The sequence below is a fragment of the Molossus molossus genome, unplaced genomic scaffold (genome assembly GCF_014108415.1).
Source record: "Molossus molossus isolate mMolMol1 unplaced genomic scaffold, mMolMol1.p scaffold_m16_p_20, whole genome shotgun sequence".
Classification (NCBI taxonomy): Eukaryota; Metazoa; Chordata; class Mammalia; order Chiroptera; family Molossidae; genus Molossus; species Molossus molossus.
In genome coordinates this window covers 19,915,087-19,923,422 of record NW_023425356.1, presented here as the reverse complement: position 1 = coordinate 19,923,422, position 8,336 = coordinate 19,915,087, and the positions used below count along the sequence as shown (strand labels likewise).

General features: G+C 40.0%; 1 long non-coding RNA gene across 1 annotated transcript; it reads left to right on the top strand.

Annotated features, from left to right (window-relative positions):
- The first annotated feature begins 621 nt into the window (after positions 1-621).
- LOC118637440 lies at positions 622-7,838 on the top strand. Its single transcript, XR_004960944.1, has 3 exons — positions 622-962; positions 6,826-6,984; positions 7,673-7,838. It is a non-coding gene; the product is annotated as an uncharacterized LOC118637440 (long non-coding RNA).
- The last annotated feature ends 498 nt before the right edge of the window (positions 7,839-8,336 follow it).

The following is an 8,336-nucleotide window of genomic DNA, read 5'->3' as shown; positions in this document are numbered from 1 at the left end:
CTTCCTGGTAAAATGATTTTGTTCTTTTGCTTAATCTAATCAAGAACCAGCCGGTGCAAGGGCCCCTGGGTGATGTGCGTGGCAGGTTCCGGAGGCGCCCGGAGGGCAGTGTGCCTGCAGCAGCGGGAATGAGGGACAGAGTGCTCAGAACATGTGGTCCACATCTTTAGGTCGTAGATTTTGGTTTTTACTTTAAGTAAGATGGGGGATTATTGTCAGGTTTAGAACAGATTGGTGATCTAACTTCCTTTTAAAAGTTTCTATGCACTTTTGTTTATAACAGACTATGAGGGGGCAAAGGAAGAATCAGAGAGACCAGTTATGAAGCAGTTGCAATAATTAATGCAAGCAAGAGATGATTTGTTAAATATATAATTAAGTTTGAGAACATGTATCTTTCCTTATATAAATAAACAAAAGAAAAGTCCTTTGTCAAATCTTGTGTTGACAGGCTTAGAAAATATGGTCATTTTCCCTTGTTGCCTAACTAACATGGTAGACATCAGTGCTGAAGAGTTAGTTGGTCGGCTTGAATTCTTGTATTGGGAGGACTAAAAGTTGCACAGCCTTTTTGAAGAGTCTAAGTTCATCTCATTTTTCTCCTTGGGCCTGTAGGCAGAGATGCACCTGGGACCTTTTCCAGCTGGATGTTTTAGCTGTGAGATGGTGGAGATGTGTGACGCGCCGCCTGGGGCTGCTGCACCGCAAACGCCCCCACCCAGCGTTCCAGTGTGCTGTGCCTGGTTGCTAACACGGTCACGAGCTCTTGGCTCAGCACACAGACACTGCTGCCAATGGAGTGCTCATCGGGCCGCAGCACTGGCCAGGCCCTGGCCCGCACTCCCACCGGCTGCCTGCGACACAGCTGGCTTCTCCACTATTGATTTATTTTCAGTGTCTGGAAAATTTTATTGACCAAGGAAATTCAGGCTTCCAGGGCAGTAGTGAGGGCCTCACCGCAGGTGAGTTTTGTTCAGTTAAGAGCACTCGGTCTAAAGTCTGAAGGGGACTAGATGTGGATTTGATTCTCCTTTCTGCTACTTGGCTGTGTCCCCTGGGAAAGTGATTGAACCTCCCTGACTTCGAGTTTCCTCAAATGTAAAATTGAGGTTCTTTTATTCAAGTGGTCACTCACACAGAATGTATTTATTAAGCGTAAACTAGGCATTGTGCTAGATTCTGGGAATAAAATGATGAATGAGTTCATGGTCTTTGAGAGATAATAATAATAAATACCTCATAAGGATAAATAAGAAAGTAAGTGTGTAGTGGATACCGTGGGTCATCTCCCCTACTCCTACCCTTCCTGGGAGATGCTCATTTTCTTCCAGGCCCTCTCCACAGTTAGTTGGTTCAGGTTATCTGCGTGATTCAAGTGAGGCCATTGAATACCTTCCCCTGGAATTCAATATTAGCATTTTATGATTCCATTCTTAGTCTCTGCTTTGAATGGAGGCAATATGAACTCCAGAAGTATGAAGAGTCAGGTATGGGAAGCAGGAAAAAACAATCTCAAATGAGAGAGAATAATGAACCAGGGAGCAGAGGCACAAAGAAGGTTGGAGACAAGAGATGACAAGAGTTCGGATGGTACGGTCCTCCCTGGCTCCAGTACCTTGTACCCCAACCTTTGAATACCTTTTGACACACACCTGTATCCTTTATCTGCGTTGTAATTTTGCTTAAATTAGCTTTAGTTAGTCCCAACTAGTTCCGACACACAGAAGGCACTGAAAAAGTGGTAGTTTTTATAATTACTGTTCAGAAACATGCAACTTCCCATATTTCTTTCATCCCTCCCCCTATACTTTTTGTGCAGAATGTCACTATCTCTGTGATTCTGATCTGCCCCCAAGTTCTGGACATTGTCCTGGAGAGCTTCATCTGCATCTCTTACGGAAACATCAAACCCAAATCAAATTGTCCCAGACAGAAATTCCCTATTCCAATATACTCACTTAGCCTCCTGTACTTCTTCTGTCTGTCAGCAAGAAAATCACTCATTCAGTTGCTCATAATCCTGTGTGTTATCCTAGATTTCTCCTATTTCTTCATTTTCCACATCCAATCATTCAACAAGTTGTGTAGATTTTGATTTCTAAACACCTTGTGAGTTCTTCTTCTCGACTTTATCATCCCCACTGTGGTCTCTGCTTCAGATTAGGTCTTCATAATCTCTCCCCAAGAGTATAGCAATGGCCTCCTATCAGTTTCTTCTCGTCCATCCTGCTGACTTGTAGCCCACCCTCCTCATGTCAGCCCCAGCAAATTGTATGGGAAGTAAGCTGATCAAATCATGTCTCTCACAGGGTCATCAACCATCCTTGTTTGCCCAGGACTGAGGGGTTTCCTAGATCACAGGACTGTCCCTGCTAAAATCAGGACTTTTCCAAGCAGACTGAAATGGTTGGTCACTTCTCTGATTAAAACAATTAAATGGGTAATATTTACATTCCAATTACTTTAGGGGCTCAATGAGTAAAGACTATTAATTAGATTGGGCAAAGGTTTTATTTGAGTAAAAATTCATACCCCCACCTTGTAATCATGTTACAATTCTTTCAGTGTTTCTTAAGTAATGGAATAAAGCTCTTTGAAATTACAAAACATATTTTTTCATGCGTTAAATTATACAGCAGAGGGAGACCCATGAATATAATACAAACATACTGATACTGCCCAAGAAAATTTAATTAAAAATTATATGCACTCTCAGAGTTACAAAGCTCAGACGGTGTTGTGTAATTCAGGTCAAATAGTCCTTGAGTACAGGACTAAATTAGGCTTTGTTTATTAGAGTTTACATCTCTAAGAGCTTCTAAGAGTTTTCCTAAGTGAATTTTGGAACTGATCTAAGGAGTATAAACATTTTTGTTTGTTTGTTTTGATTTGTTTTTTAATCAGAAAATTCAGAATATGTTTGTATGTGTGAACTCACATATTGTATACTTCTAAGTAATGCCATGTCTGAAATCTTACACATTTTCTCCTAAAATTTTATCACATACCTGATCCTTTAATGTTTTTGCCTCCAATGTACATAAATCTTGCTTCAAAGTAAATTGAATTGACTTTCTTAAATAAAAGTGAGTCTGCGTTTCCTACAAAAAATAAAACAAAACATTTACATGACTTCTTGTTACATGCAGAGAGGAACTTTTTAGCACAATATAGGAAACATTTCTTTGTCTCACCTTTGCTTTCTTCTCTGATATTACCTAATGCTCCTCCCTGTCTTGTGTGGATGATACATTGGCATCAAACTCCTTTGTAATTCTCTAAGGGCACAGTGCATAGACTGTTTTTCTATCTAAAATAATCTCTGTCTTCTAACTGCAAATTGATTGATCCTCGCTCACAATGTCACTTGGTCTTTAAGGCCTTTCTTGATACCTTCTCTCTCAAACAAAGCCCACAGTCCTTTGAGTTATCTGATCTCCTCATGTATACTCACATGATTGATCTAATCATACTAAATGGTAATATTCTTTGGTTACCTATCTTGTAGACTACTCCTTGATGTCAAAAAAATGTCTGATTTTTCATGGTATTCCAGAATCTACATGTGCCAGGTACATGGTGTAAGTTGGGAAATGTTTACTGAACAGAATCAAACTAAACGTTAAAACTTATGATTGTCAAAGTATTCTTATATAATTAGTTCATTTGATCCTCAAAATAGCCATTAGAAGTATATCATCTCTGTTTTGCTGTGAAGAAATGGGCCCAAAGAAGTCAGCTGAATTGCCTCAAATCACACAGATGGAGGATGGGAAACAGACTCAAACCTAGATTCTCTGATTTGAATCCATTGTCTTCCTCATTAGAACCACATGACTATTTATGTAATGGTCATTGTGACAGACAGAATAATGCTCCCCAGAGATATCCACATCTTTAAAAAAAATTTTTTTTTTCTGTATTGATTTTAGAGAGAGAGGAAGGAAGAGAGAGAGAGAGAGATAGCAACATGGATGACAGAGAACATGGATTGGCTGCCTCCTGCATGCCCCCCACTGGGGATTTGGCCCACAACCTGGGCATGTGCCCTGAGTGACCGAGACTCAAACCAGCGACCTGTTGGTGCATGGGCCGATGCTCAACCACTGAGCCACACCGGCCGGGCGAGATGTCCACATCTTAATCTTTGGAAGCTGTGAACTGTTGCCTTACATGGCTAAAGGAATTCTGCAGATGTGCTCAGTTAAAGATGTTGCAATTGAAAGAGTGTCCTGGATTATCCAGGTGGGCTCAATGTAATCATTTTAAGGGTCTTTATAAGAAGGCAAGAAGGTCCTAGTCAGAAAAGAAGAGATAAGGCAACAGTAATAGAGGTCAGAATGTGCTTTAGAGATGGAGGCAAGGCCTACAGGCAAGAATGTGCGATGCCTCTAGATTCTACAGTCTAGAAGCTGGAAAAGGCAAGGAAATGCATTCTTTCCCAGAGCCTCCAGAAGGAACAGTTTTGCCAACACCTTGATTTTAGCCTGTAAGACCTATTTTGGACTTCTGACCTCTAGAACTATAAGATAAAATTTTGTGTTGTTTTAAATCCCTAGATTTGTGGTAATTTGTTGCAGTGGCAACAGGAAACTAATGAAGTAATAAGTTTGTCAGTCTACATTAGTGTTGCATACCTTTCAATACTCCCAGATGGCATGGCTCCTGTCCATTCACTTCCCAGATCACATGTTGTCCTCCCTCATCAATTTTCTTCCTTTCTTTTTTTATTTATTAATTTATTTTTGTTACAGATGTTTCTCCTTTTCCACCCAGACACCCTCCTCTCTATCCCACCTCCCCCCACAGCATTGTTGTCTATGTCCACTGGTTATGCATATAAGTTCTTTGGTTTATCTCATCCATCCCCCCCCACCCCCGAGGTCTGTCAGTCTGAACCTTACTCCTTTCTATGTCTCTGGGTCTGTTTTGTTCATCAGCCTCTTTTGTTCATTATATTCCACAAATAAGTGAGATCATGTGGTATTTGTCTTTATATTCTCCATCATGTGGAGAGTATTTCACTTAGCATAATACTCTCTAGGTCCCTCCATGTCGTCTCAAAGGATAAAAGATCTTTATTTCTTACAGCTGCGTAGTACTCCATTGTGTATATGTACCACTGCTTTTTTATCCATTCATCTATTGATGGTCACTTGGGCTGTTTCCAGATCTTAGCAATTGTAAATAGTGCTGCTATGAACATAGGTGTACATATATTCTTTCTGATTGGTGTATCAGGCTTCTTAGGATATATTCCTAGAAGTGGGATCACTGGGTCAAATGGAAGTTCAATTTTTAACTTTCTGAGGAAACACCAGATTGTTTTCCATAGTGGCTGCACCAGTCTGTATTCCTATCAGCAGTGTACTAGAGTCCCCTTTTCTCCACACCCTACCCAGCACTTGTTATTTGATGATTTGTTGATGGCAGCCATTCTGGTGAGTGTGAGGTGATGCCTCATAGTTGTTTTAATTTGTATCTCTCTGATGATTAGTGACGTTGAGTATTTTTTCATATGTCTCTTGGTCATCAATTTTTAAGTAATAATGGTGTAGTCTGAGAACTACCTGTTGATTGATTTCAGTAACATTGATGTAGATCAGCAATTTTTAACCTTTTCCATCTCATGGCACACATAAACTAATTACTAACATTCTGTGGCACATAAAAAATATATTTTTTGCTGATATGACCAAAAATAGGTATACTTTTGACTGATTTATAAAAAATAATAGTAATTACCTACCCCTTTGCTTCAAAGTGACTTTAAAAAAAATAGGTGCTTTCCCTGGCTGGTTTGGCTCAGTGATTAGAGTGTCGGCCCAGGGACCAAAAAGTTGCTAGTTTGATTCTGATCAAGGGCACGTACCTAGGTTGCAGTTTAGTCCCTGCCCTGGTTGGGTCATACGGGAGGCAACCAATCGATGTGTCTCTCTCACATCAATGTTTTTCTCTCTCTCTCCCTCCCACTCTATGTGATAATAAATAGAAAAGTATCCTCGGGTGAGGAATTAAAAAAACAAAATCAAATGCCTATACTTGTATATAAGGATGTCTGATACCAAGAATTAACCAATCAGACACAACCTTATTATGTGCATGACCAGCAAGATGCATTTATTTTATGACATATCTGGTTATGTTTCAAGAAGGGCATCCACACTGGAAGGCTACTCTGTGTTGGCTGTTGTCATTTTTTAATTGGACAGTCTAAGGGAAAAGAGCTCAGTGCCCTTGACTAAATAGTCAGGTATTACATGTTCTAAAAATTCTTGTGGCACACCAGTTGAAAATGACTGATGTAGACACTCAAGAAGTTATCTCTTGGTTAATTGACATACTTTCTGGATTCTATAAATGTGAATTTCCAAAGTCAGATGCAGAAAGCGACCTCATGATCTTTGTCTGAGTCTCCCTGGGACAAGGTTTGTTTGTCATTTCTCTATTAACTTGGTATGTAATTATCTCCAGCAGAGAGCTGAACTCAGTAGGAATGGAAAATATCCCTAAGACAGGACTCTAAGGAGCCAACAATGAAGTCTTTCCTCAGCCTAATCCAGTGTGTTACCACTTTCAATTTGGACATAAATAAACTTGTGTAATATCTCAACTCTAGATATTTACTTATCAATATTCCTTATTCCTATTATTTTAAACACACATACAAATAGTCTTTCTTATTTTCCATAGTATTTACCACTTCTTTTCACTGTATCTTTCTAGCCTCTTATTTAACTAATGGCAAAATATAAGAAAGCGATTGTACTAGACTACGATTTTCCTTGCTTTGGAAGACTAAACTATTCTACTACTTTTTTAAAGGCATATTTGACTTGAAAAAGGAGAAATTAGAGGAATCTGAAGACCTGTGCAAAGTCCTATCCCAATATGCTGTTACTGCGTGGAATAAAATGTCTACCTCTCCAGTGGTGTGTAGTCAGAGAAACTCCATTAAGAATGGAAATGGAGAGAAATCGAGAAGTAAGAAATGAGTAAATGTATGATATAACAGATGGTGATAAGAACTGTGGAGGGAAATAAAGGAGAATAAGGAGGATTGGGAACTAAAGTGAGGCATGTTTTCTGTAAGGTATTCAGGGAAGGACTAACTGAGATGGCATTGGGGCAAAGGCAAGAAGGTAGTGAGGACTCAAGACATTCTCCTAGGGGAAGCGCTGTCTAGGCAGGAAAACAAGGGTCAGAGTCTCCCTGTGGTAGGAGCTGTTTTGTGCATTTAAGGAACAGCAAGCAACCAGTGTGACTGTAGTAGAGAGAGCAAGAAATGGGGATGGAAGATGAGGTTAGAAGGGGGGGGGGGCAAAATCTTGTATTATAAAACAATAATTGGATAGGAAGGCTTTGAGGTGTAAACTAGACCACTTGGCCAGGCACAGATCAAAGAGCTATTTCATGATACACATTGTATATCAGGTGGAGGGGAAGACAGAGAGTATGCCTGGTAAGCCTAGGCTAAAACATCCTTATTAGATTATATTTGGAATAATATAGATGGAATGGCAATAAGAATACAGCTAGGAAGAGAAAGAAGATTTTAGTGTAGAGTCAGTAAAGTAATTATTACCACCTGTTTATTATGTGCCAGAAATGTATTGAGCAATTTAAGAGCAGTATTTCTTTAATTCTCACTATTGTTCTATCTATTTTACAGGTGAGTTATAGAGAAGCTAAGCATCTTTCCGCAGATCAAACCAGGATTTAACTTCAGGCAGTCTGGCTGCAGAGTCTACACAACAGTAGACAGTCTTTCTATTCAAAGTAAAAGATGAAGCTGGCTGCCAAAGAAGATTCAGAAACCCAGGTTCTGTGCAACTCAAGTAATTAGGTACCCACTGTGTGCCCAGAACTAAGGAGAACTTGATCTGTTATGCTAGACAAGTTGGCCCTATACTCTCTGCCACATCTTAGTAATCTGCCAAACTGTGTATTTAGCTGGCTTTGGATTCCTGTAAAGCCCTGGCCGGTTTGGCTCAGCGGTTAGAGCGTCAGCCTGCGGTCTGGAGAGACCTGGCTTCAGTTCCGCTAAGGGCATGTACCTTGGTTGCAGTTTTCCCCTGGCCCTGGTTGGGTAGGGTGGGTGGCAACCATTCAGTGTGTCCCTTTCACTTGATGTCTCTCTCTCTCTCTCTCTCTCTCTCACACACACACACACACACACACACACTCTATCTGAACAATATATTGAAAAAATATCCTCGGGTGAGGATTAAAAAAAAAAGAATGATGTAGTAAAGAGTAAAGAATGGTGTAGTAAAGAGCCTTCTTGCTCGCTAAACAACTGGCTAAGTATGACCACGATGAATCATGACTTAGGA